General features: G+C 41.2%; 16 non-coding genes across 16 annotated transcripts; all 16 read right to left on the bottom strand.

Annotated features, from left to right (window-relative positions):
* Positions 1–224: 224 nt before the first annotated feature.
* On the bottom strand, positions 225–306 carry TRNAF-AAA (transfer RNA phenylalanine (anticodon AAA)). Its single transcript has one exon. It is a non-coding gene; the product is annotated as a tRNA-Phe (tRNA).
* A 1693-nt stretch (positions 307–1999) lies between these two features.
* TRNAS-AGA (transfer RNA serine (anticodon AGA)) lies at positions 2000–2081 on the bottom strand. Its single transcript has one exon. It is a non-coding gene; the product is annotated as a tRNA-Ser (tRNA).
* A 957-nt stretch (positions 2082–3038) lies between these two features.
* TRNAQ-CUG (transfer RNA glutamine (anticodon CUG)) lies at positions 3039–3110 on the bottom strand. Its single transcript has one exon. It is a non-coding gene; the product is annotated as a tRNA-Gln (tRNA).
* A 644-nt stretch (positions 3111–3754) lies between these two features.
* On the bottom strand, positions 3755–3836 carry TRNAS-AGA (transfer RNA serine (anticodon AGA)). Its single transcript has one exon. It is a non-coding gene; the product is annotated as a tRNA-Ser (tRNA).
* Positions 3837–5526: 1690 nt separating this feature from the next.
* On the bottom strand, positions 5527–5608 carry TRNAS-AGA (transfer RNA serine (anticodon AGA)). Its single transcript has one exon. It is a non-coding gene; the product is annotated as a tRNA-Ser (tRNA).
* A 959-nt stretch (positions 5609–6567) lies between these two features.
* Positions 6568–6639, bottom strand: TRNAQ-UUG (transfer RNA glutamine (anticodon UUG)). The gene has a single exon. It is a non-coding gene; the product is annotated as a tRNA-Gln (tRNA).
* A 661-nt stretch (positions 6640–7300) lies between these two features.
* On the bottom strand, positions 7301–7382 carry TRNAS-AGA (transfer RNA serine (anticodon AGA)). Its single transcript has one exon. It is a non-coding gene; the product is annotated as a tRNA-Ser (tRNA).
* Positions 7383–8343: 961 nt separating this feature from the next.
* Positions 8344–8415, bottom strand: TRNAQ-CUG (transfer RNA glutamine (anticodon CUG)). Its single transcript has one exon. It is a non-coding gene; the product is annotated as a tRNA-Gln (tRNA).
* A 660-nt stretch (positions 8416–9075) lies between these two features.
* On the bottom strand, positions 9076–9157 carry TRNAS-AGA (transfer RNA serine (anticodon AGA)). Its single transcript has one exon. It is a non-coding gene; the product is annotated as a tRNA-Ser (tRNA).
* A 959-nt stretch (positions 9158–10116) lies between these two features.
* Positions 10117–10188, bottom strand: TRNAQ-UUG (transfer RNA glutamine (anticodon UUG)). Its single transcript has one exon. It is a non-coding gene; the product is annotated as a tRNA-Gln (tRNA).
* Positions 10189–10848: 660 nt separating this feature from the next.
* TRNAS-AGA (transfer RNA serine (anticodon AGA)) lies at positions 10849–10930 on the bottom strand. Its single transcript has one exon. It is a non-coding gene; the product is annotated as a tRNA-Ser (tRNA).
* Positions 10931–11888: 958 nt separating this feature from the next.
* TRNAQ-UUG (transfer RNA glutamine (anticodon UUG)) lies at positions 11889–11960 on the bottom strand. The gene has a single exon. It is a non-coding gene; the product is annotated as a tRNA-Gln (tRNA).
* Positions 11961–12619: 659 nt separating this feature from the next.
* Positions 12620–12701, bottom strand: TRNAS-AGA (transfer RNA serine (anticodon AGA)). The gene has a single exon. It is a non-coding gene; the product is annotated as a tRNA-Ser (tRNA).
* A 1691-nt stretch (positions 12702–14392) lies between these two features.
* On the bottom strand, positions 14393–14474 carry TRNAF-AAA (transfer RNA phenylalanine (anticodon AAA)). Its single transcript has one exon. It is a non-coding gene; the product is annotated as a tRNA-Phe (tRNA).
* A 957-nt stretch (positions 14475–15431) lies between these two features.
* TRNAQ-UUG (transfer RNA glutamine (anticodon UUG)) lies at positions 15432–15503 on the bottom strand. The gene has a single exon. It is a non-coding gene; the product is annotated as a tRNA-Gln (tRNA).
* Positions 15504–16163: 660 nt separating this feature from the next.
* Positions 16164–16246, bottom strand: TRNAS-AGA (transfer RNA serine (anticodon AGA)). Its single transcript has one exon. It is a non-coding gene; the product is annotated as a tRNA-Ser (tRNA).
* Positions 16247–27406: the final 11160 nt, after the last annotated feature.

Genomic DNA, 27406 nt, shown 5'->3' with positions numbered 1-27406 from the left:
AACCACTTAACTGGTGGCACTCATGGCGCTTTTTTTAATTAGTGGCTTGATGCACGTGGGATGCAGCGTCAAATCGGCTTATAGAAAATACATCCAAAAATCAAAGTCAGTGTTGTTCTAGAAACCCTGTCTAAAGTTTGCATATCACCTTCATGTGTGATAAACCAGGACACACGCAAATTTATCTTCTCAGGTAATCAGACAAAAAACTATAGAAACATATTCGTAGTCGGCAGGATTTGAACCTGCACGGGGAAACCTCAAAGGATTTTTAGTCCATCGCCTTAACCACTCGGCCACGACTACTCAGACATTGACCATTGTTGAGTTTCACACACCTTTTCTTATAGCACCATGATCAAGCGCAGTGATTATCCCTTTGGAAAACATCTCAGAAAATAGAAACAAAATTCCAGGTACCAGTAAAATATAAAAATCTGATTTAAAGTCATTATCAATGGGAATCATGTACAGTTTAAGACTTTTACCTCTTTATAAGGCGGATTTTCAGTGGGTCCACTCCAAAATCATCCTGAAAATTACTCTGAAAATGCTGAAAACACTGAACAAATTAATTTCCACGTAAAAAAGACTTGCTGTTCATATGATCAAGATTTTGGGTGTCTTTTAACCACATCAAGTTTCCAAAAATGCCAAGCGGTTAACTAAAATAAGCATATCATTCTTCAGGTGTTTTTCATTTCGAATAGCTCCATACTTATAATACAATTTAATGGCAAGGTTAGAAAAACTCCTTCAAGGTTCCTGAGTGACTTTTAGTGCGTTTTGTGAGTTACAAAGAAGCGCCACAAAAATAGACTCAAAAGATTACCAAAATAATTTTATAAAAATACCACCAAAAATGTTTGCAAACTGCTTTAGGAAATTCTGAAAAACAAAAGAAAAGATGATTCAGGAAGAAAACGCCAACAATTCCTGAAGCCATTGCAGCTTAAAATCCTTGTCAGTTTAATACACCTGGAAAAAGTGTTACGTGAACATTGATAAAAATCATAGGGTATGGTTGCTTTGTGTGACACAATTCGTAAGAGTGTTGTATCTTAAAGTCAATTTTAAGTTTCGGTAATCCTGCTTCATAGGTGGATTTGGCCATACAACTCAAAGTGATCACTCCATGGATGTTTGGAACATTCAAATCTTTTTTTGGCATGTTGATTTTAACTTTCTCTTTTTATGTTAAAACTTGGGCACAGGAGAACTCAGTGTAAGCGGAAAAACTGAAACATATGTACAAAGAGCTGCCCAGGTTCCACTGAGATTTGAACTAAAATCGCAGGATTCAAAGTCCAGAGTGATAACCATTACACCATAGAACCATATGAAAATCACAACCTGGCTGCAGTTTTTGTGCTAAAAAGCACATTTGAACTCATAAATGAAGGTGAATACAGGCTCTAAAGCTGTAGTGCAAATCTACAATTAATACACAATGGTAAATTAATATCTCCCAAACTTTTATTCCACAAGTGTGCCAAGGGTTCCATGATATCTCAACAAGGACAGTTTTAAATGTTGATGAAAAGTGGCTAGTAAATAGCGTGCTGGATCTGTTACTTGGAAACAGGGTAAGAAAAAAAATAATTGCAAAATTTATACTGTTAGAAAGCTGTTCATCAAGAAGTGGCTAAAAAATTTTCATTGTGTGGTAAAAAGTTTTATCCAAGAGATAATTCAAGGTTGTTGCAAATCAAAGTGCATGTCCCAGTACATCTGCCACAGCAGTGGTCTGTGACTGCTAGACAAAAGAGGGAGAAGCACCACTTACCTGGTAGCACTCATGGCACTTCTTTTAATTAGTGGCTTGACGCAGGTGGGATGCAGCGTCAGATCGGCTTATAGAAAATACATCCAAAAATCAAGTCAGTCTGGTTCTAGAAACCCTGTCTAAAGTTTGCATATCACCTTCATGTGTGATAAACCAGGACACACGCAAATTTATCTTCTCAGGTAATCAGACAAAAAATTATAGGAACATATTCGTAGTCGGCAGAATATGAACCTGCGCGGGGAAACCCCAATGGATTTCTAGTCCATCGCCTTAACCACTCGGCCACGACTACTCAGACATTGACCATTGATGAGTTTCACACACCTTTTCTTATAGCACCATGATCAAGAGCAGTGATTTTCCCTTTGGAAAACATCTCAGAAAATAGAAACAAAATTCCAGGTACCAGCAAAATATAAAAATCTGATTTAAAGTCATCATCAATGGGAATCATGTACAGTTTAAGACTTTTACCTCTTTATAAGGCAGATTTTCAGTGGGTCCACTCCAAAATCATCCTTAAAATTACTCTGAAAATGCTGAAAACACTGAACAAATTAGTTTCCACATAAAATAGACTTGCTGTTCACATGATCAGGCTTTTGGGTGTCTTTTAACCACATCAAGTTTCCAAAAATGCCAAGCGGTTAACTAAAATAAGCATATCATTCTTCAGGTGTTTTTCATTTCGAATAGCTCCATACTTATAATACAATTTAATGGCAAGGTTAGAAAAACTCCTTCAAGGTTCCTGAGTGACTTTTAGTGCGTTTTGTGAGCTACAAAGAAGCACCACAAAATTAGACTCAAAAGGTTCCCAACATAATTTTATAAAAATACCACCAAAACTGTTTGCAAACTGCTTTAGGAAATTCTGAAAAACAAAAGAAAAGATGATTCAGGAAGAAAACGCCAACAATTCCTGAAGCCATTTCAGCTTAAAATCCTTGTCAGTTTAATACACCTGGAAAAAGTGTTATGTGAACATTGACATAAATCATAGGGTATGGTTGCTTTGTGTGACACAATTCGTAAGAGTGTTGTATCTTAAAGTCAATTTTAAGTTTCGGTAATCCTGCTTCATAGGTGGATTTGGCCATACAACTCAAAGTGATCACTCCATGGATGTTTGGAACATTCAAATCATTTTTTGGCATGTTGATTTTAACTCTCATTTTATGTTAAAACTTGGGCACAGGAGAACTCAGTGTAAGCGGAAAAACTAAAACATATGTACAAATTGCTGCCCAGGTTCCACTGAGATTTGAACTCAGATCACTGGATTCAGAGTCCAGAGTGCTGACCATTACATCATGGAACCACATGAAAAAACACCTGGCTGCAGTTTTTGTGCTAAAAAGCACATTTGAACTCATGAATGAAGGTAAATACAGGCTCTAAAGCTGTAGTGCAAATCTACAATTAATACACAATGGTAAATTAATATCTCCCAAACTTTAATTCCACAAGTGTGCCAAGGGTTCCATGATATTTCAACAAGGACAGTTTTAAATGTTGATGAAAAGTGGCTAGTAAATAGAGTGCTGGATCTGTTACTTGGAAACAGGGTAAGAAAAAAAATAATTGCAAAATTTATATTGTTAGAAAGCTGTTCATCCAGAAGTGGCTAAAAATTTTTCATTGTGTGGTAAAAAGTTTCATCCAAGAGATAATTCAAGGTTGTTGCAAATCAAAGTGCATGTCCCAGTACATCTGCCACAGCAGTGGTCTGTGACTGCTAAACAAAAGTGGGAGAAGCACCACTTAACTGGTGGCACTCATGTGGCTTGATGCACGTGGGATGCAGCGTCAAATCGGCTTATAGATAATACATCCAAAAATCAAAGTCAGTCTTGTTCTAGAAACCCTGTCTAAAGTTTGCATATCACCTTCATGTGTGATAAACCAGGACACACGCAAATTTATCTTCTCAGGTAATCAGACAAAAAATTATAGGAACATATTCGTAGTCGGCAGGATTTGAACCTGCGCGGGGAAACCCCAATGGATTTCTAGTCCATCGCCTTAACCACTCGGCCACGACTACTCAGACATCGACCATTGTTGAGTTTCACACACCTTTTCTTATAGCACCATGATCAAGAGCAGTGATTATCCCTTTGGAAAACATCTCAGAAAATAGAAACAAAATTCCAGGTACCAGTAAAATATAAAAATCTGATTTAAAGTCATCATCAATGCGAATCATGTACAGTTTAAGACTTTTTCCTCTTTATAAGGCAGATTTTCAGTGGGTCCACTCCAAAATCATCCTGAAAATTACTCTGAAAATGCTGAAAACACTGAACAAATTAATTTCCACGTAAAAAAGACTTGCTGTTCATATGATCAGGCTTTTGGGTGTCTTTTAACCACATCAAGTTTCCAAAAATGCCAAGCGGTTATCTCAAATAAGCATATCATTCTTCAGGTGTTTTTCATTTCGAATAGCTCCATACTTATAATACAATTTAATGGCAAGGTTAGAAAAACTCCTTCAAGGTTCCTGAGTGACTTTTAGTGCGTTTTGTGAGCTACAAAGAAGCGCCACAAAAATAGACTCAAAAGATTCCCAAAATAATTTTATAAAAATACCACCAAAAATGTTTGCAAACTGCTTTAGGAAATTCTGAAAAACAAAAGAAAAGATGATTCAGGAAGAAAACGCCAACAATTCCTGAAGCCATTTCAGCTTAAAATCCTTGTCAGTTTAATACACCTGGAAAACGTGTTATGTGAACATTGACATAAATCATAGGGTATGGTTGCTTTGTGTGACACAATTCGTAAGAGTGTTGTATCTTAAAGTCAATTTTAAGTTTCGGTAATCCTGCTTCATAGGTGGATTTGGCCATACAACTCAAAGTGATCACTCCATGGATGTTTGGAACATTCAAATCTTTTTTTGGCATGTTGATTTTAACTTTCTCTTTTTATGTTGAAACTTGGGCACAGGAGAACTCAGTGTAAGCGGAAAAACTGAAACATATGTACAAAGAGCTGCCCAGGTTCCACTGAGATTTGAACTCAGATCGCTGGATTCAGAGTCCAGAGTGCTAACCATGACAGCATGGAACCACATGAAAAACACCTGGCTGCAGTTTTTGTGCTAAAAAGCACATTTGAACTCATAAATGAAGGTGAATACAGGCTCTAAAGCTGTAGTGCAAATCTACAATTAATACACAATGGTAAATTAATATCTCCCAAACTTTTATTCCACAAGTGTGCCAAGGGTTCCATGATATCTCAACAAGGACAGTTTTAAATGTTGATGAAAAGTGGCTAGTAAATAGAGTGCTGGATCTGTTACTTGGAAACAGGGTAAGAAAAAAAATAATTGCAAAATTTATACTGTTAGAAAGCTGTTCATCAAGAAGTGGCTAAAAAATTTTCATTGTGTGGTAAAAAGTTTCATCCAAGAGATAATTCAAGGTTGTTGCAAGTCAAAGTGCATGTCCCACTACATCTGCCACAGCAGTGGTCTGTGACTGCTAGACAAAAGAGGGAGAAGCACCACTTACCTGGTAGCACTCATGGCACTTCTTTTAATTAGTGGCTTGACGCAGGTGGGATGCAGCGTCAGATCGGCTTATAGAAAATACATCCAAAAATCAAGTCAGTCTGGTTCTAGAAACCCTGTCTAAAGTTTGCATATCACCTTCATGTGTGATAAACCAGGACACACGCAAATTTATCTTCTCAGGTAATCAGACAAAAAACTATAGGAACATATTCGTAGTCGGCAGGATTTGAACCTGCGTGGGGAAACCCCAAAGGATTTCTAGTCCATCGCCTTAACCACTCGGCCACGACTACTCAGACATTGACCATTGTTGAGTTTCATACACCTTTTCTTATAGCACCATGATCAAGAGCAGTGATTATCCCTTTGGAAAACATCTCAGAAAATAGAAACAAAATTCCAGGTACCAGTAAAATATAAAAATCTGATTTAAAGTCATTATCAATGGGAATCATGTACAGTTTAAGACTTTTACCTCTTTATAAGGCGGATTTTCAGTGGGTCCACTCCAAAATCATCCTGAAAATTACTCTGAAAATGCTGAAAACACTGAACAAATTAATTTCCACGTAAAAAAGACTTGCTGTTCATATGATCAAGATTTTGGGTGTCTTTTAACCACATCAAGTTTCCAAAAATGCCAAGCGGTTAACTAAAATAAGCATATCATTCTTCAGGTGTTTTTCATTTCGAATAGCTCCATACTTATAATACAATTTAATGGCAAGGTTAGAAAAACTCCTTCAAGGTTCCTGAGTGACTTTTAGTGCGTTTTGTGAGCTACAAAGAAGCGCCACAAAAATAGACTCAAAAGATTACCAAAATAATTTTATAAAAATACCACCAAAAATGTTTGCAAACTGCTTTAGGAAATTCTGAAAAACAAAGGAAAAGATTATTCAGGAAGAAAACGCCAACAATTCCTGAAGCCATTTCAGCTTAAAATCCTTGTCAGTTTAATACACCTGGAAAAAGTGTTACGTGAACATTGACAAAAATCATAGAGTATGGTTGCTTTGTGTGACACAATTCGTAAGAGTGTTGTATCTTAAAGTCAATTTTAAGTTTCGGTAATCCTGCTTCATAGGTGGCTTTGGCCATACAACTCAAAGTGATCACTCCATGGATGTTTGGAACATTCAAATCTTTTTTTTGCATGTTGATTTTAACTTTCTCTTTTTATGTTAAAACTTGGGCACAGGAGAACTCAGTGTAAGCGGAAAAACTGAAACATATGTACAAAGAGCTGCCCAGGTTCCACTGAGATTTGAACTCAGATCGCTGGATTCAAAGTCCAGAGTGCTAACCATTACACCATAGAACCACATGAAAATACACCTGGCTGCAGTTTTTGTGCTAAAAAGCACATTTGAACTCATAAATGAAGGTGAATACAGGCTCTAAAGCTGTAGTGCAAATCTACAATTAATACACAATGGTAAATTAATATCTTCTAAACTTTTATTCCACAAGTGTGCCAAGGGCTCCATGATATCTCAACAAGGACAGTTTTAAATGTTGATGAAAAGTGGCTAGTAAATAGAGTGCTGGATCTGTTACTTGGAAACAGGGTAAGAAAAAAAAATAATTGCAAAACTTATACTGTTAGAAAGCTGTTCATCCAGAAGTGGCTAAAAAATTTTCATTGTGTGGTAAAAAGTTTCTTCCAAGAGATAATTCAAGGTTGTTGCAAATCAAAGTGCATTTCCCAGTACATCTGCCACAGCAGTGGTCTGTGACTGCTAGACAAAAGAGGGAGAAGCACCAATTACCTGGTGGCACTCATGGCGGTTCTTTTAATTAGTGGCTTGACGCACGTGGGATGCAGCGTCAGATCGGCTTATAGAAAATACATCCAAAAATCAAGTCAGCCTGGTTCTAGAAACCCTGTCTAAAGTTTGCATATCACCTTCATGTGTGATAAACCAGGACACACGCAAATTTATCTTCTCAGGTAATCAGACAAAAAACTATAGGAACATATTCATAGTCGGCAGGATTTGAACCTGCGCGGGGAAACCCCAAAAGATTTCTAGTCCATCGCCTTAACCACTCGGCCACGACTACTCAGACATTGACCATTGTTGAGTTTCACACAACTTTTCTTATAGCACCATGATCAAGAGCAGTGATTATCCCTTTGGAAAACATCTCAGAAAATAGAAACAAAATTCCAGGTACCAGTAAAATATAAAAATCTGATTTAAAGTCATCATCAATGGGAATCATGTACAGTTTAAGACTTTTACCTCTTTATAAGGCGGATTTTCAGTGGGTCCACTCCAAAATCATCCTGAAAATTACTCTGAAAATGCTGAAAACACTGAACAAATTAATTTCCACATAAAAAAGACTTGCTGTTCATAAGATCAGGCTTTTGGGTGTCTTTTAACCACATCAAGTTTCCAAAAATGCCAAACGGTTAACTAAAATAAGCATATCATTCTTCAGGTGTTTTTCATTTCGAATAGCTCCATACTTATAATACAATTTAATGGCAAGGTTAGAAAAACTCCTTCAAGGTTCCTGAGTGACTTTTAGTGCGTTTTTTGTGAGCTACAAAGAAGCGCCACAAAAATTGACTCAAAAGATTCCCAAAATAATTTTATAAAAATACCACCAAAAATGTTTGCAAACTGCTTTAGGAAATTCTGAAAAACAAAAGAAAAGATGATTCAGGAAGAAAACGCCAACAATTCCTGAAGCCATTTCAGCTTAAAATCCTTGTCAGTTTAATACACCTGGAAAAAGTGTTATGTGAACATTGACATAAATCATAGGGTATGGTTGCTTTGTGTGACACAATTCGTAAGAGTGTTGTATCTTAAAGTCAATTTTAAGTTTCGGTAATCCTGCTTCATAGGTGGATTTGGCCATACAACTCAAAGTGATCACTCCATGGATGTTTGGAACATTCAAATCTTTTTTTGGCATGTTGATTTTAACTTTCTCTTTTTATGTTAAAACTTGGGCACAGGAGAACTCAGTGTAAGCGGAAAAACTGAAACATATGTACAAAGAGCTGCCCAGGTTCCACTGAGATTTGAACTCAGATCGCTGAATTCAGAGTCCAGAGTGCTAACCATTACACCATGGAACCACACGAAAAAAAACGTGGCTGCAGTTTTTGTGCTAAAAAGCACATTTGAACTCATGAATGAAGGTGAATACAGGCTCTAAAGCTGTAGTGCAAATCTACAATTGATACACAATGGTAAATTAATATCTCCTAAACTTTTATTCCACAAGTGTGCCAAGGGTTCCATGATATCTCAACAAGGACAGTTTTAAATGTTGATGAAAAGTGGCTAGTAAATAGAGTGCTGGATCTGTTACTTGGAAACAGGGTAAGAAAAAAATAATTGCAAAACTTATACTGTTAGAAAGCTGTTCATCCAGAAGTGGCTAAAAATGTTTCATTGTGTGGTAAAAAGTTTCTTCCAAGAGATAATTCAAGGTTGTTGCAAATCAAAGTGCATGTCCCAGTAAATCTGCCACAGCAGTGGTCTGTGACTGCTAGACAAAAGAGGGAGAAGCACCACTTACCTGGTGGCACTCATGGCGCTTCTTTTAATTAGTGGCTTGATGCACGTGGGATGCAGCGTCAAATCGGCTTATAGAAAATACATCCAAAAATCAAAGTCAGTGTTGTTCTAGAAACCCTGTCTAAAGTTTGCATATCACCTTCATGTGTGATAAACCAGGACACACGCAAATTTATCTTCTCAGGTAATCAGACAAAAAACTATAGGAACATATTCGTAGTCGGCAGGATTTGAACCTGCGTGGGGAAACCCCAAAGGATTTCTAGTCCATCGCCTTAACCACTCGGCCACGACTACTCAGACATTGACCATTGTTGAGTTTCACACACCTTTTCTTATAGCACCATGATCAAGAGCAGTGATTATCCCTTTGGAAAACATCTCAGAAAATAGAAACAAAATTCCAGGTACCAGTAAAATATAAAAATCTGATTTAAAGTCATTATCAATGGGAATCATGTACAGTTTAAGACTTTTACCTCTTTATAAGGCGGATTTTCAGTGGGTCCACTCCAAAATCATCCTGAAAATTACTCTGAAAATGCTGAAAACACTGAACAAATTAATTTCCACGTAAAAAAGACTTGCTGTTCATATGATCAAGATTTTGGGTGTCTTTTAACCACATCAAGTTTCCAAAAATGCCAAGCGGTTAACTAAAATAAGCATATCATTCTTCAGGTGTTTTTCATTTCGAATAGCTCCATACTTATAATACAATTTAATGGCAAGGTTAGAAAAACTCCTTCAAGGTTCCTGAGTGACTTTTAGTGCGTTTTGTGAGCTACAAAGAAGCGCCACAAAAATAGACTCAAAAGATTACCAAAATAATTTTATAAAAATACCACCAAAAATGTTTGCAAACTGCTTTAGGAAATTCTGAAAAACAAAGGAAAAGATTATTCAGGAAGAAAACGCCAACAATTCCTGAAGCCATTTCAGCTTAAAATCCTTGTCAGTTTAATACACCTGGAAAAAGTGTTACGTGAACATTGACAAAAATCATAGAGTATGGTTGCTTTGTGTGACACAATTCGTAAGAGTGTTGTATCTTAAAGTCAATTTTAAGTTTCGGTAATCCTGCTTCATAGGTGGCTTTGGCCATACAACTCAAAGTGATCACTCCATGGATGTTTGGAACATTCAAATCTTTTTTTTGCATGTTGATTTTAACTTTCTCTTTTTATGTTAAAACTTGGGCACAGGAGAACTCAGTGTAAGCGGAAAAACTGAAACATATGTACAAAGAGCTGCCCAGGTTCCACTGAGATTTGAACTCAGATCGCTGGATTCAAAGTCCAGAGTGCTAACCATTACACCATAGAACCACATGAAAATACACCTGGCTGCAGTTTTTGTGCTAAAAAGCACATTTGAACTCATAAATGAAGGTGAATACAGGCTCTAAAGCTGTAGTGCAAATCTACAATTAATACACAATGGTAAATTAATATCTTCTAAACTTTTATTCCACAAGTGTGCCAAGGGCTCCATGATATCTCAACAAGGACAGTTTTAAATGTTGATGAAAAGTGGCTAGTAAATAGAGTGCTGGATCTGTTACTTGGAAACAGGGTAAGAAAAAAAATAATTGCAAAACTTATACTGTTAGAAAGCTGTTCATCCAGAAGTGGCTAAAAAATTTTCATTGTGTGGTAAAAAGTTTCTTCCAAGAGATAATTCAAGGTTGTTGCAAATCAAAGTGCATTTCCCAGTACATCTGCCACAGCAGTGGTCTGTGACTGCTAGACAAAAGAGGGAGAAGCACCACTTACCTGGTGGCACTCATGGCGCTTCTTTTAATTAGTGGCTTGACGCATGTGGGATGCAGCGTCAGATCGGCTTATAGAAAATACATCCAAAAATCAAGTCAGTCTGGTTCTAGAAATTCTGTCTAAAGTTTGCATATCACCTTCATGTGTGATAAACCAGGACACACGCAAATTTATCTTCTCAGGTAATCAGACAAAAAACTATAGGAACATATTCGTAGTCGGCAGGATTTGAACCTGCGCGGGGAAACCCCAATTGATTTCTAGTCCATCACCTTAACCACTCGGCCACGACTACTCAGACATTGACCATTGATGAGTTTCACACACCTTTTCTTATAGCACCATGATCAAGAGCAGTGATTATCCCTTTGGAAAACATCTCAGAAAATAGAAACAAAATTCCAGGTACCAGTAAAATATAAAAATCTGATTTAAAGTCATCATCAATGGGAATCATGTACAGTTTAAGACTTTTACCTCTTTATAAGGCGGATTTTCAGTGGGTCCACTCCAAAATCATCCTGAAAATTACTCTGAAAATGCTGAAAACACTGAACAAATTAGATTCCACGTAAAAAAAGACTTGCTGTTCATATGATCAGGCTTTTGGGTTTCTTTTAACCACATCAAGTTTCCAAAAATGCCAAGCGGTTAACTAAAATAAGCATATCATTCTTCTGGTGTTTTTCATTTTGAATATCTCCATACTTATAATACAATTTAATGGCAAGGTTAGAAAAACTCCTTCAAGGTTCCTGAGTGACTTTTAGTGCGTTTTGTGAGCTTCAAAGAAGCGCCACAAAAATAGACTCAAAAGGTTCCCAAAATAATTTTATAAAAATACCACCAAAAATGTTTGCAAACTGCTTTAGGAAATTCTGAAAAACAAAAGAAAAGATGATTCAGGAAGAAAACGCCAACAATTCCTGAAGCCATTTCAGCTTAAAATCCTTGTCAGTTTAATACACCTGGAAAAAGTGTTATGTGAACATTGACATAAACCATAGGGTATGGTTGCTTTGTGTGACACAATTCGTAAGAGTGTTGTATCTTAAAGTCAATTTTAAGTTTCGGTAATCCTGCTTCATAGGTGGATTTGGCCATACAACTCAAAGTGATCACTCCATGGATGTTTGGAACATTCAAATCTTTTTTTGGCATGTTGATTTTAACTCTCTTTTTATGTTAAAACTTGGGCACAGGAAAACTCAGTGTAAGCGGTAATACGGAAACATACGTACAAAGACCTGACCAGGTTCCACTGAGATTTGAACTCAGATCGCTGGATTCAAAGTCCAGAATGCTAACCATTACACCATGGAACCACAATAAAAAACACCTGGCTGCAGTTTTTGTGCTAAAAAGCACATTTGAACTCATGAATGAAGGTGAATACAGGCTCTAAAGCTGTAGTGCAAATCTACAATTAATGCACAATGGTAAATTAATATCTCCTAAACTTTTATTCCACAAGTGTGCCAAGGGTTGCATGATATCTCAACAAGGACAGTTTTAAATGTTGATGAAAAGTGGCTAGTAAATAGAGTGCTGGATCTGTTGCTTGGAAACAGGGTAAGAAAAAAATAATTGCAAAACTTATACTGTTAGAAAGCTGTTCATCCAGAAGTGGCTAAAAATGTTTCATTGAGTGGTAAAAAGTTTCTTCCAAGAGATAATTCAAGGTTGTTGCAAATCAAAGTGCATGTCCCAGTACATCTGCCACAGCAGTGGTCTGTGACTACTAGACAAAAGTGGGAGAAGCACCACTTACCTGGTGGCACTCATGGCGGTTCTTTTAATTAGTGGCTTGACGCACGTGGGATGCAGCGTCAGATCGGCTTATAGAAAATACATCCAAAAATCAAGTCAGTCTGGTTCTAGAAACCCTGTCTAAAGTTTGCATATCACCTTCATGTGTGATAAACCAGGACACACGCAAATTTATCTTCTCAGGTAATCAGACAAAAAACTATAGGAACATATTCGTAGTCGGCAGGATTTGAACCTGCGTGGGGAAACCCCAAAGGATTTCTAGTCCATCGCCTTAACCACTCGGCCACGACTACTCAGACATTGACCATTGTTGAGTTTCACACACCTTTTCTTATAGCACCATGATCAAGAGCAGTGATTATCCCTTTGGAAAACATCTCAGAAAATAGAAACAAAATTCCAGGTACCAGTAAAATATAAAAATCTGATTTAAAGTCATCATCAATGGGAATCATGTACAGTTTAAGACTTTTACCTCTTTATAAGGCGGATTTTCAGTGAGTCCACTCCAAAATCATCCTGAAAATTACTCTGAAAATGCTGAAAACACTGAACAAATTAATTTCCACATAAAAAAGACTTGCTGTTCATATGATCAGGCTTTTGGGTGTCTTTTAACCACATCAAGTTTCCAAAAATGCCAAACGGTTAACTAAAATAAGCATATCATTCTTCAGGTGTTTTTCATTTCGAATAGCTCCATACTTATAATACAATTTAATGGCAAGGTTAGAAAAACTCCTTCAAGGTTCCTGAGTGACTTTTAGTGCGTTTTTTGTGAGCTACAAAGAAGCGCCACAAAAATTGACTCAAAAGATTCCTAAAATAATTTTATAAAAATACCACCAAAAATGTTTGCAAACTGCTTTAGGAAATTTTGAAAAACAAAAGAAAAGATGATTCAGGAAGAAAACGCCAACAATTCCTGAAGCCATTTCAGCTTAAAATCCTTGTCAGTTTAATACACCTGGAAAAAGTGTTATGTGAACATTGACATAAATCATAGGGTATGGTTGCTTTGTGTGACACATTTGGTAAGAGTGTTGTATCTTAAAGTCAATTTTAAGTTTCGGTAATCCTGCTTCATAGGTGGATTTGGCCATACAACTCAAAGTGATCACTCCATGGATGTTTGGAACATTCAAATCTTTTTTTGGCATGTTGATTTTAACTTTCTCTTTTTATGTTAAAACTTGGGCACAGGAGAACTCAGTGTAAGCGGAAAAACTGAAACATATGTACAAAGAGCTGCCCAGGTTCCACTGAGATTTTAAGTCAGATCGCTGTATTCAAAGTCCAGAGTGCTAACCATTACACCATGGAACCGCACGAAAAAACACCTGGCTGCAGTTTTTGTGCTAAGAAGCACATTTGAACTCATGAATGAAGGTGAATACAGGCTCTAAAGTTGTAGTGCAAATCTACAATTAATACGCAATGGTAAATTAATATCTCCTAAACTATTATTCCACAAGTGTGCCAAGGTTTCCATGATATCTCAACAAGGACAGTTTTAAATGTTGATGAAAAGTGGCTAGTAAATTGAATGCTGGATCTGTTACTTGGAAACAGGGTAAGAAAAAAATAATTGCAAAACTTATACTGTTAGAAAGCTGTTCATCCAGAAGTGGCTAAAAATTTTCATTGTGTGGTAAAAAGTTTCTTCCAAGAGATAATTCAAGGTTGTTGCAAATCAAAGTGCATGTCCCAGTACATCTGCCACAGCAGTGGTCTGTGACTGCTAGACAAAAGAGAGAGAAGTACCACTTACCTGGTAGCACTCATGGCACTTCTTTTAATTTGTGGCTTGACGCACGTGGGATGCAGCATCAGATCGGCTTATAGAAAATACATCCAAAAATCAAGTCAGTCTGGTTCTAGAAACCCGGTCTAAAGTTTGCATATCACCTTCATGTGTGATAAACCAGGACACACGCAAATTTATCTTCTCGGGTAATCAGACAAAAAACTACAGGAACATATTCGTAGTCGGTAGGATTTGAACCTGCGCGGGGAAACCCCAATGGATTTTTAGTCCATCGCCTTAACCACTCTGCCACGACTACTCAGACATTGACCATTGATGAGTTTCACACACCTTTTCTTATAGCACCATGATCAAGAGCAGTGATTATCCCTTTGGAAAACATCTCAGAAAATAGAAACAAAATTCCAGGTACCAGTAAAATATGAAAATCTGATTTAAAGTCATCATCAATGGGAATCATGTACAGTTTAAGACTTTTACCTCTTTATAAGGCGGATTTTCAGTGGGTCCACTCCAAAATCATCCTGAAAATTACTCTGAAAATGCTGAAAACACTGAACAAATTAGTTTCCACGTAAAAAAGACTTGCTGTTCATATGATCAGGCTTTTGGGTGTCTTTTAACCACATCAAGTTTCCAAAAATGCCAAGCGGTTAACTAAAATAAGCATATCATTCTTCAGGTGATTTTCATTTCGAATAGCTCCATACTTATAATAAAATGTAATGGCAAGGTTAGAAAAACTCCTTCAAGGTTCCTGAGTGACTTTTAGTGCGTTTTGTGAGCTACAAAGAAGCGCCACAAAAATAGACTCAAAAGGTTCCCAAAATAATTTTATAAAAATACCACCAAAAATTTTTGCAAACTGCTTTAGGAAATTCTGAAAAACAAAAGAAAAGATGATTCAGGAAGAAAACGCCAACAATTCCTGAAGCCATTTCAGCTTAAAATCCTTGTCAGTTTAATACACCTGCAAAAAGTGTTATGTGAACATTGACATAAATCATAGGGTATGGTTGCTTTGTGTGACACAATTCGTAAGAGTGTTGTATCTTAAAGTCAATTTTAAGTTTCGGTAATCCTGCTTCATAGGTGGATTTGGCCATAGAACTCAAAGTGATCACTCCATGGATGTTTGGAACATTCAAATCTTTTTTTGGCATGTTGATTTTAACTCTCTTTTTATGTTAAAACTTGGGCACAGGAGAACTCAGTGTAAGCGGAAAAACTGAAACATATGTACAAAGAGCTGCCCAGGTTCCACTGAGATTTGAACTCAGATCGCTGGATTCAAAGTCCAGAGTGCTAACCATTACACCATGGAACCACACAAAAAAATTACATGGCTGCAGTTTTTGTGCTAAAAAGCACATTTGAACTCATGAATGAAGGTAAATACAGGCTCTAAAGCTGTAGTGCAAATCTACAATTAATACACAATGGTAAATTAATATCTCCTTAACTTTTATTCCACAAGTGTGCCAAGGGTTGCATGATATCTCAACAAGGACAGTTTTAAATGTGGATGAAAAGTGGTTAGTAAATAGAGTGCTGGATCTGTTACTTGGAAACAGGGTAAGAAAAAAATAATTGCAAACCTTATACTGTTAGAAAGCTGTTCATCCAGAAGTGGCTAAAAATGTTTCATTGTGTGGTAAAAAGTTTCTTCCAAGAGATAATTCAAGGTTGTTGCAAATCAAAGTGCATGTCCCAGTACATCTGCCACAGCAGTGGTCTGTGACTGCTAGACAAAAGAGGGAGAAGCACCACTTACCTGGTGGCACTCATGGCGCTTCTTTCAATTAGTGGCTTGACGCACGTGGGATGCAGCGTCAGATCGGCTTATAGAAAATACATCCAAAAAGCAAGTCAGTCTGGTTCTAGAAACCCGGTCTAAAGTTTGCATATCACCTTCATGTGTGATAAACCAGGACACACGCACATTTATCTTCTCGGGTAATCAGACAAAAAACTACAGGAACATATTCGTAGTCAGCAGGATTTGAACATGCGCGGGGAAACCCCAATGGATTTCTAGTCCATCAGCCTTAACCACTCGGCCACGACTACTCAGACATTGACCATTGATGAGTTTCACACACCTTTTCTTATAGCACCATGATCAAGAGCAGTGATTATCATATTGGAAAACATCTCAGAAAATAGAAACAAAATTCCAGGTACCAGTAAAATATAAAAATCTGATTTAAAGTCATCATCAATGGGAATCATGTACAGTTTAAGACTTTTACCTCTTTATAAGGCGGATTTTCAGTGGGTCCACTCCAAAATCATCCTGAAAATTACTCTGAAAATGCTGAAAACACTGAACAAATTAGTTTCCACGTAAAAAAGACTTGCTGTTTGATATAGAAGGGTAATAGTTTGCCTTTAAGTGCCTCTTGCCTTTAATTGTTAGAATTACTAGAATCTGTTGATGCAGTAGTCTTAGTGTCTCCACTAGAGTTGAGCGACCTTGACCTTTTTAGAGTCAAGCCGGGTTTCGCGAAACCCGACTATTTCAAAAGTCAGGTCGAGTGAAATCGGCCGACTATGACGTAAAGTCGGGATCAACCGAAACACGAAACCCAATGCAAGTCAATGGGGCAGCATAGTCGGCAGTGAGTGGGGGCCAGGAAAACACCTAGAGTGCCCATTTTAATGTCAAAACCATCCATTCTTCTTAATGAAGCTTGTCAAGCGTAATTTACCTTATAATAATTGGAAGGCATTTGAAATTGGGGGTCATTTGGCTAAAGTTGTGGTGGGTAGGGCTGGTTCAAGTAATTAGTGGGCCCAGGAAATCTGGACCACGTCACGGCAGTGGAGCAGGGAGAGGTAAGTATTTCAACTTTGCAAGTGCTGTGAACCTGAGCAAGCAGGGGGGGCCCACTCGTTGGCATTGGCACTGGCACAGGGCCCCTCAAAGTACAGCGGTGTGTTTGCACGGCGGGGGCGCCTCCCACCGGCAGCAACACTTTTGCGTACCATGAGAGGCCCTGTGCCAGTGACGTCGCCAACTAGTATTCCTCCCCCCACCTGATAAAGGAACTTGCACTTTCATCTGCACCTTCCTGTTTGTCCCCGTGTAAGGTGGTATGGTATGCGGGAAGGGGGACCTGACTTTCAGCAGGGTCACAATCTTGCAGTGTAGCGTGCACGGGAAATGTTGCGTTATGGGTCAATGTACCAGCAGACTCATCTATCACTGGCTGGGCAATGGGCAGGATGAGGAGGAAACACAGATATAGGCCCAAAGAATAAAGTGGGCTAAATGCAGTTCAAAATTGGTAACACAGGACTAATCAGGGGGCATTGCAGTGGAGGACAACTGGAATGAGAGGCTGACACAGAGAGTAGGCCCAAATCAGTAAGTAGTCGAAATGCAGTTCAAAATTGGCAACAGTAGTAAACAGGCGGCACAGCTTTGTTCAGTGGAGGAGAACAGCAAGGAGTGGCAGACACCGATAGTAGGCCCCAACCCAACTAGTAGGCCAAATGCAGTCTAACATTAACAACTACTTAACTAGCGCCTGAAAACGGAATTTCAGGACAGGAAACCAGGAGAACAGCAAGGAGCGGCAGACACCGATAGTAGGCCCCAAACCAACTAGTACGCCAAATGCAGTTGTTCCGTTTAACCACAATTTAATGAGAGCCTGAAGATAGAAGTTCAGGAAAGGCAACCTGGAGAACACCTTGGAGTGGAACACACCATCTCTCTACACCCCATACCCAATTTGTAGGCCTAATGCAGCGTAGTTTCCAACAACTACTAAACGAGAGCATGATGATCGAAGCATTGGCGAGGAAACCTGGGGAACACCTTGGAGTGGAACACACCATCTCTCTACAGTGGAACACACCATCTCTCTACACCCCATACCCAATTTGTAGGCCTAATGCAGCGTAGTTTCCAACAACTACTAAACGAGAGCCGGAAGATCGAAGCAATGGAGAGGAAACCTGGGGAACACCTTGGAGTGGAACACACCATCTCTCTACACCCCATACCCAATTTGTAGGCCTAATGCAGCGTAGTTTCCAACAACTACTAAACGAGAGCCGGAAGATCGAAGCAATGGAGAGGAAACCTGGGGAACACCTTGGAGTGTAACACACCATCTCTCTACACCCCATACCCAATTTGTAGGCCTAATGCAGCGTAGTTTCCAACAACTACTAAACGAGAGCCGGAAGATCGAAGCAATGGAGAGGAAACCTGGGGAACACCTTGGAGTGTAACACACCATCTCTCTACACCCCATACCCAATTTGTAGGCCTAATGCAGCGTAGTTTCCAACAACTACTAAACGAGAGCCGGAAGATCGCAGCAATGGAGAGGAAACCTGGGGAACACCTTGGAGTGGAACACACCATCTCTCTACAGTGGAACACACCATCTCTCTACACCCCATACCCAATTTGTAGGCCTAATGCAGCGTAGTTTCCAACAACTACTAAACGAGAGCCGGAAGATCGAAGCTCAGGAAAGGCAACCTGGGGAACACCTTGGAGTGGAACACACCATCTCTCTACACCCCATACCCAATTTGTAGGCCTAATGCAGCGTAGTTTCCAACAACTACTAAACGAGAGCCGGAAGATCGAAGCTCAGGAAAGGCAACCTGGGAAACACCTTGGAGTGTAACAAACCCTCTCTCTACACCACAGAAGGGCTGATTCTTAGGAAGGAAGGCTGTCGGAAAGAAGCAGGGCGCGTCCGAGGGTGATTATATTCTTATTAGGTATATACTCACCCTCGGACGCGCCCTGCTTCTTTATTTGTAATGAATGTTTATTTGCAATGTGGTTTTGACTTACTCTATTTTTTTGGTAAATAATGATTTTATTATTTTCATTGTTTTGCATCTTCTTGGCAATAATATAAAGAAGACGCGACAGGACAACACTCGGTGGATGCCATATCTGTGTTTAAAATTGAAAAAACCTTTCAGTTAACTACTTGCAGGAGAAAGTTATTGTAGCTGGTGGCCATTTTTAGTACTGTACCAGATTTTTGTTGTATGTGTTTGTTTTTAATGTTAAAATGTCTGCATTTGATATCTCTCCAGTATTTTCTTTTTTATAAGCAAAATACTTATTTTTATATTTTCTGATGTTGGTTCCAGGGGTACACGGGCAGCAGTGGTGTGGTCAGTGGAGGCCTAGTTGAAGGAGTGACCGCAGACAGGCATCGAAGGCCTAAAATAATAACACATGGCTGTAGGCAATTTTAAATTGGTTACAGGGGTACACGGGCAGCAGTGGTGTGGTCAGTGGAGGCCTAGTGGAAGGAGTGACCGCAGACAGGCATCGAAGGCCTAAAATAATAACACATGGCTGTAGGCAATTTTAAATTGGTTCCAGGGGTACACGGGCAGCAGTGGTGTGGTCAGTGGAGGCCTAGTGGAAGGAGTGACCACAGACAGGCATCGAAGGCCTAAAATAATAACACATGGCTGTAGGCAATTTTAAATTGGTTACAGGGGTACACGGGCAGCAGTGGTGTGGTCAGTGGAGGCCTAGTGGAAGGAGTGACCGCAGACAGGCATCGAAGGCCTAAAATAATAACACATGGCTGTAGGCAATTTTAAATTGGTTCCAGGGGTACACGGGCAGCAGTGATGTGGTCAGTGGAGGCCTAGTGGAAGGAGTGACCGCAGACAGGCATCGAAGGCCTAAAATAATAACACATGGCTGTAGGCAATTTTAAATTGGTTACAGGGGTACACGGGCAGCAGTGGTGTGGTCAGTGGAGGCCTAGTGGAAGGAGTGACCGCAGACAGGCATCGAAGGCCTAAAATAATAACACATGGCTGTAGGCAATTTTAAATTGGTTCCAGGGGTACACGGGCAGCAGTGGTGTGGTCAGTGGAGGCCTAGTGGAAGGAGTGACCGCAGACAGACATCGAAGGCCTAAAATAATAACACATGGCTGTAGGCAATTTTAAATTGGTTCCAGGGGTACACGGGCAGCAGTGGTGTGGTCAGTGGAGGCCTAGTGGAAGGAGTCACCGCAGACAGGCATCGAAGGCCTAAAATAATAACACATGGCTGTAGGCAATTTTAAATTGGTTACAGGGGTACACGGGCAGCAGTGGTGTGGTCAGTGGAGGCCTAGTGGAAGGAGTGACCGCAGACAGGCATCGAAGGCCTAAAATAATAACACATGGCTGTAGGCAATTTTAAATTGGTTCCAGGGGTACACGGGCAGCAGTGGTGTGGTCAGTGGAGGCCTAGTGGAAGGAGTGACCGCAGACAGGCATCGAAGGCCTAAAATAATAACACATGGCTGTAGGCAATTTTAAATTGGTTCCAGGGGTACACGGGCAGCAGTGGTGTGGTCAGTGGAGGCCTAGTGGAAGGAGTGACCGCAGACAGGCATCGAAGGCCTAAAATAATAACACATGGCTGTAGGCAATTTTAAATTGGTTCCAGGGGTACACGGGCAGCAGTGGTGTGGTCAGTGGAGGCCTAGTGGAAGGAGTCACCGCAGACAGGCATCGAAGGCCTAAAATAATAACACATGGCTGTAGGCAATTTTAAATTGGTTACAGGGGTACACGGGCAGCAGTGGTGTGGTCAGTGGAGGCCTAGTGGAAGGAGTGACCGCAGACAGGCATCGAAGGCCTAAAATAATAACACATGGCTGTAGGCAATTTTAAATTGGTTCCAGGGGTACACGGGCAGCAGTGGTGTGGTTAGTGGAGGCCTAGTGGAAGGAGTGACCGCAGACAGGCATCGAAGGCCTAAAATAATAACACATGGCTGTAGGCAATTTTAAATTGGTTACAGGGGTACACGGGCAGCAGTGGTGTGGTCAGTGGAGGCCTAGTGGAAGGAGTCACCGCAGACAGGCATCGAAGGCCTAAAATAATAACACATGGCTGTAGGCAATATTAAATTGGTTCCAGGGGTACACGGGCAGCAGTGGTGTGGTCAGTGGAGGCCTAGTGGAAGGAGTGACCGCAGACAGGCATCGAAGGCCTAAAATAATAACACATGGCTGTAGGCAATTTTAAATTGGTTCCAGGGGTACACGGGCAGCAGTGGTGTGGTCAGTGGAGGCCTAGTGGAAGGAGTCACCGCAGACAGGCATCGAAGGCCTAAAATAATAACACATGGCTGTAGGCAATTTTAAATTGGTTACAGGGGTACACGGGCAGCAGTGGTGTGGTCAGTGGAGGCCTAGTGGAAGGAGTGACCGCAGACAGGCATCGAAGGCCTAAAATAATAACACATGGCTGTAGGCAATTTTAAATTGGTTACAGGGGTACACGGGCAGCAGTGGTGTGGTCAGTGGAGGCCTAGTGGAAGGAGTGACCGCAGACAGGCATCGAAGGCCTAAAATAATAACACATGGCTGTAGGCAATTTTAAATTGGTTACAGGGGTACACGGGCAGCAGTGGTGTGGTCAGTGGAGGCCTAGTGGAAGGAGTGACCACAGACAGGCATCGAAGGCCTAACATAACAAAAATGTCAATACAATGGTATTGTCAGTGGCAGGCATTGAAGGATGTCAGCGCATAGACTAAACATTGGTGGAGCTGTGAGATAATTTTGCAAGTGGTAGAGCACTGTTTGAGCTGGGGTGGGGGGAAACTGTCTTGTGGCCGGCGGTACAGGCCCAGGGCCCCTCATATTACAACGGTGTGTCTGACGTTGGGTGCGCACCACCACCGCCAGAGACACTTTATTGTACTAGGAGGGACCCAGTGGCAGTGCCGTCGACCAAAAGCGGGCTCACCCACCTCTTCAGACAAACTGCACTCTCACGGGTGCTGTCGCCAAGTGTCGATACCACGGCCCCGTGTGGGGAGTTTGGCCATTTAGTGAGGTGTAAACATGTCGTATGCTGGACAATCAGGTGCAGAAAATTACGAGATTGGAAAAGGCATTCAGAATAGTCCACAGGCAAGACCTTTTCATAGGAAAGCTAGGTGTCAGCCGGGCAAGGTGGGGCAAAACATTTCGAAATCCAGTTGTGGTTCATTTTAATGAAGGTTAGATCATCTACATTTTGGGTAGCCAGACGAGTCCTTTTTTCTGTTAGTATTGAACCTGCAGCACTGAATACTCTTTCTGATAGGACACTAGCTGCCGGGCAAGCAAGCTCCTGCAATGCATATTCTGCCAATTCTGGCCAGGTGTCTAATTTTGATGCCCAGTAATCAAATGGGAATGACGGTTGAGGGAGAACATCGATAAGGGATGAAAAATAGTTTGTAACCATACTGGACAAATGTTGTCTCCTGTCACTTTGAATTGATGCTGCAGTACCTGTCCTGTCTGCGGTCATAGCAAAATCACTCCACAACCTGGTCAGAAAACCCCTCTGGCCAACGCCACTTCTGATTTCTGCCCCTCTAACTCCTCTGGTCTGCTGGCCCCTGCAGCTCGTGTGAGAACGATCACGGGCGCTGTGTGCAGGGAATGCCAGAAGCAAACGGTCAACAAGAGTTGATTGTTTGGTTGCTAATATTAGTTCCAAGTTCTCATGTGGCATTATATTTTGCAATTTGCCTTTATAGCGAGGATCAAGGAGGCAGGCCAACCAGTAATCGTCATCATTCATCATTTTAGTTATGCGTGTGTCCCTTTTGAGGATACGTAAGGCATAATCCGCCATGTGGGCCAAAGTTCCAGTTCTCAAATCTGCGGTTGTGCTTGGTTGAGGGCCAGTTTCAGGCAAATCCACGTCACTTGTGTCCCTCCAAAGACCAGAACCCGGCCTTGCCGCGCCACCAATTTCCAGTGGCCCCGGAAAAGCTTCCTCATTAAAAATATAATCATCCCCATCATCCTCCTCGTCCTCCTCCTCCTCTTCGCCCGCTACCTCGTCCTGTACACTGCCCTGGCCAGACAATGGCTGACTGTCATCAAGGCTTTCCTCTTCCTCAGCTGCAGACGCCTGATCCTTTATGTGCGTCAAACTTTGCATCAGCAGACGCATTAGAGGGATGCTCATGCTTATTATGGCGTTGTCTGCACTAACCAGCCGTGTGCATTCCTCAAAACAATGAAGGACTTGACACATGTCTTGAATCTTCGACCACTGCACACCTGACAACTCCATGTCTGCCATCCTACTGCCTGCCCGTGTATGTGTATCCTCCCACAAAAACATAACAGCCCGCCTCTGTTCACACAGTCTCTGAAGCATGTGCAGTGTTGAGTTCCACCTTGTTGCAACGTCTATGATTAGGCGATGCTGGGGAAGGTTCAAAGAACGCTGATAGGTCTGCATACGGCTGGAGTGTACGGGCGAACGGCGGATATGTGAGCAAAGTCCACGCACTTTGAGGAGCAGGTCGGATAACCCCGGATAACTTTTCAGGAAGCACTGCACCACCAGGTTTAAGGTGTGAGCCAGGCAAGGAATGTGTTTCAGTTGGGAAAGGGAGATGGCAGCCATGAAATTCCTTCCGTTATCACTCACTACCTTGCCTGCATCAAGATCTACAGTGCCCAGCCACGACTGCGTTTCTTTCTGCAAGAACTCGGACAGAACTTCCGCGGTGTGTCTGTTGTCGCCCAAACACTTCATAGCCAATACAGCCTGCTGACGTTTGCCAGTAGCTGCCCCATAATGGGAGACCTGGTGTGCAACAGTGGCAGCTGCGGATGGAGTGGTTGTGCGACTGCGGTCTGTGGACGAGCTCTCGCTTCTGCAGGAGGACTAAGAGGAGGAGGAGGGGGTGCGAACGGCTACAGCCAATTGTTTCCTAGACCGTGGGCTAGGCAGAACTGTCCCAAACTTGCTGTCCCCTGTGGACCCTGCATCCACCACATTTACCCAGTGTGCCGTGATGGACACGTAACGTCCCTGGCCATGCCTACTGGTCCATGCATCTGTTGTCAGGTGCACCTTTGTGCTCACAGATTGCCTGAGTGCATGGACGATGCGCTCTTTAACATGCTGGTGGAGGGCTGGGATGGCTTTTCTGGAAAAAAAGTGTCGACTGGGTAGCTCGTAGCGTGGTACAGCGTAGTCCATCAGGGCTTTGAAAGCTTCGCTTTCAACTAACCGGTAGGGCATCATCTCTAACGAGATTAGTCTAGCTATGTGTGCGTTCAAACCCTGTGTACGCGGATGCGAGGCTAAGTACTTCCTTTTTCTAACCATAGTCTCATGTAGGGTGAGCTGGACTGGAGAGCTGGAGATCGTGGAACTAGCGGGGGTGCCGGTGGACATGGCAGACTGAGAGACGGTGGGAGATGGTATTGTTGCCACCGGTGCCCTAGATGCAGTGTTTCCTACTACGAAACTGGTGATTCCCTGACCCTGACGGCTTTGGCCTGGCAAAGAAACCTGCACAGATACTGCAGGTGGTGCGGAAAATGGTGGCCCTACACTGCCGGAAGGGATGTTGCGTTGCTGACTAGCTTCATTGGCCGAGGGTGCTACAACCTTAAGGGACGTTTGGTAGTTAGTCCAGGCTTGCAAATGCATGGTGGTTAAATGTCTATGCATGCAACTTGTATTGAGACTTTTCAGATTCTGTCCTCTGCTTAAGGTAGTTGAACATTTTTGACAGATGACTTTGCGCTGATCAATTGGATGTTGTTTAAAAAAATGCCAGACTGCACTCTTTCTAGCATCGGATACCTTTTCAGGCATTGCAGACTGAGCTTTAACCGGATGGCCACGCTGTCCTCCAACAGGTTTTAGCTTTGCCACGCGTTTTGGGCAAGATACGGGCCCGGCAGATGGAACCTGTTGCGATGTTGATGCCTGCTGCGGCCCCCCCTCCTCCGCTTCAGAACTGCTGCCGCCTGCACCCTGTTCCCCCAATGGCTGCCAATCGGGGTTAAGAACTGGGTCATCTATTACCTCTTCTTGTAGCTCATGTGCAACTTCGTCTGTGTCACCGTGTCGGTCGGTGGTATAGCGTTCGTGATGGGGCAACATAGTCTCATCAGGGTCTGATTCTTGATCAGCACCCTGCGCGGGCAATGTTGTGGTCTGAGTCAAAGGACCAGCATAGTAGTCTGGCTGTGGCTGTGCATCAGTGCACTCCATGTCAGATTCAACTTGTAATGGGCATGGACTGTTAACTGCTTCACTTTCTAAGCCAGGGACGGTATGTGTAAAGAGCTCCATGGAGTAACCCGTTGTGTCGCCTGCTGCATTCTTCTCTGTTGTTGTTTTTGCTGAAGAGGACAAGGAAGCGACTTGTCCCTGACCGTGAACATCCACTAACGACGCGCTGCTTTGACATTTACCAGTTTCACGAGAGGAGGCAAAAGAGCTAGAGGCTGAGTCAGCAAGATAAGCCAAAACTTGCTCTTGCTGCTCCGGCTTTAAAAGCGGTTTTCCTACTCCCAGAAAAGGGAGCGTTCGAGGCCTTGTGTAGCCAGACGACGAACCTGGCTCCACAGCTCCAGACTTAGGTGCAATATTTTTTTTCCCATGACCAGCTGATGCTCCACCACTACCACTACCCTCATTACCAGCTGACAATGAACGCCCCCGGCCACGACCTCTTCCACCATACTTCCTCATTGTTTTAAAAACGTAAACAAACTAACGGTATTTGTTGCTGTCACACAAATTACACGGTGAGCTATAACTTCAGTATGATTTAGCTACCCCTTTACAGGTGAGTGAGACCACAACGAAAATCAGGCACAATGTTACACACTCTGTTGTTGGTGGCAACAAATGAGAGAGATGCCACACACGCAGGACTGTCACTGAAGCACAAATGTAAATATTCATCTCCCACTGATTTGATTTTTTTTTTTTTTTTCAGGGAGACTTTAGGAAAAAAAAAATAGAATAAAATGATTTTTTCAGGAAGAATTTAGAAACCAAAGAAAATAAAATGATTTTTTCAGGGAGAATTTAGAAAACAAATAAAACCCACTGAGTGAGAGATGACGCACACAGGAGTCAGGAGTGGCACACAAGCCCAGAGGCCAATATTTATCTCCCACTGATTGATGTAGTGATTTTTTCAGGTAGATTTTGGAACCCAAATCAAGCTAAAAAAAAAAATAGGCTTTCTATGGCCCACAATTGGAGAGAGCGAGAGAGAGAGAGATGGCACACCCAGGAGTCAAGACTGGCACACAAGCAGAAAGGGCAATATTAATCTCCCACTGATTTTTTTTTTTTTTTTTCAGGGAGACTTTAGGAAAAAAAAAATAGAATAAAATGATTTTTTCAGGAAGAATTTAGAAACCAAATAAAATAAAATGATTTTTTCAGGGAGAATTTAGAAAACAAATAAAACAAAAAAAGGCTTTCTATGGCCCACTGAGTGAGAGATGACGCACACAGGAGTCAGGAGTGGCACACAAGCCCAGAGGCCAATATTTATCTCCCACTGATTGATGTAGTGATTTTTTCAGGTAGATTTTGGAACCCAAATCAAGCTAAAAAAATAATAGGCTTTCTATGGCCCACAATTGGAGAGAGAGAGAGAGATGGCACACCCAGGAGTCAAGACTGGCACACAAGCAGAAAGGGCAATATTAATCTCCCACTGATTTGTTTTTGTTTTTTGTTTTTCAGGGAGACTTTAGGAAAAAAAAAAAATAGAATAAAATGATTTTTTCAGGAAGAATTTAGAAACCAAATAAAATAAAATGATTTTTTCAGGGAGAATTTAGAAAACAAATAAAACCCACTGAGTGAGAGATGACGCACACAGGAGTCAGGAGTGGCACACAAGCCCAGAGGCCAATATTTATCTCCCACTGATTGATGTAGTGATTTTTTCAGGTAGATTTTGGAACCCAAATCAAGCTAAAAAAAAAAATAGGCTTTCTATGGCCCACAATTGGAGAGAGCGAGAGAGAGAGAGATGGCACACCCAGGAGTCAAGACTGGCACACAAGCAGAAAGGGCAATATTAATCTCCCACTGATTTTTTTTTTTTTTTTTCAGGGAGACTTTAGGAAAAAAAAAATAGAATAAAATGATTTTTTCAGGAAGAATTTAGAAACCAAATAAAATAAAATGATTTTTTCAGGGAGAATTTAGAAAACAAATAAAACAAAAAAAGGCTTTCTATGGCCCACTGAGTGAGAGATGACGCACACAGGAGTCAGGAGTGGCACACAAGCCCAGAGGCCAATATTTATCTCCCACTGATTGATGTAGTGATTTTTTCAGGTAGATTTTGGAACCCAAATCAAGCTAAAAAAATAATAGGCTTTCTATGGCCCACAATTGGAGAGAGAGAGAGAGATGGCACACCCAGGAGTCAAGACTGGC

The sequence above is a fragment of the Ranitomeya imitator genome, chromosome 9, assembly GCF_032444005.1.
Source record: "Ranitomeya imitator isolate aRanImi1 chromosome 9, aRanImi1.pri, whole genome shotgun sequence".
NCBI lineage: Eukaryota > Metazoa > Chordata > Amphibia > Anura > Dendrobatidae > Ranitomeya > Ranitomeya imitator.
This window is presented reverse-complemented; position numbering and strand designations above follow the sequence as displayed.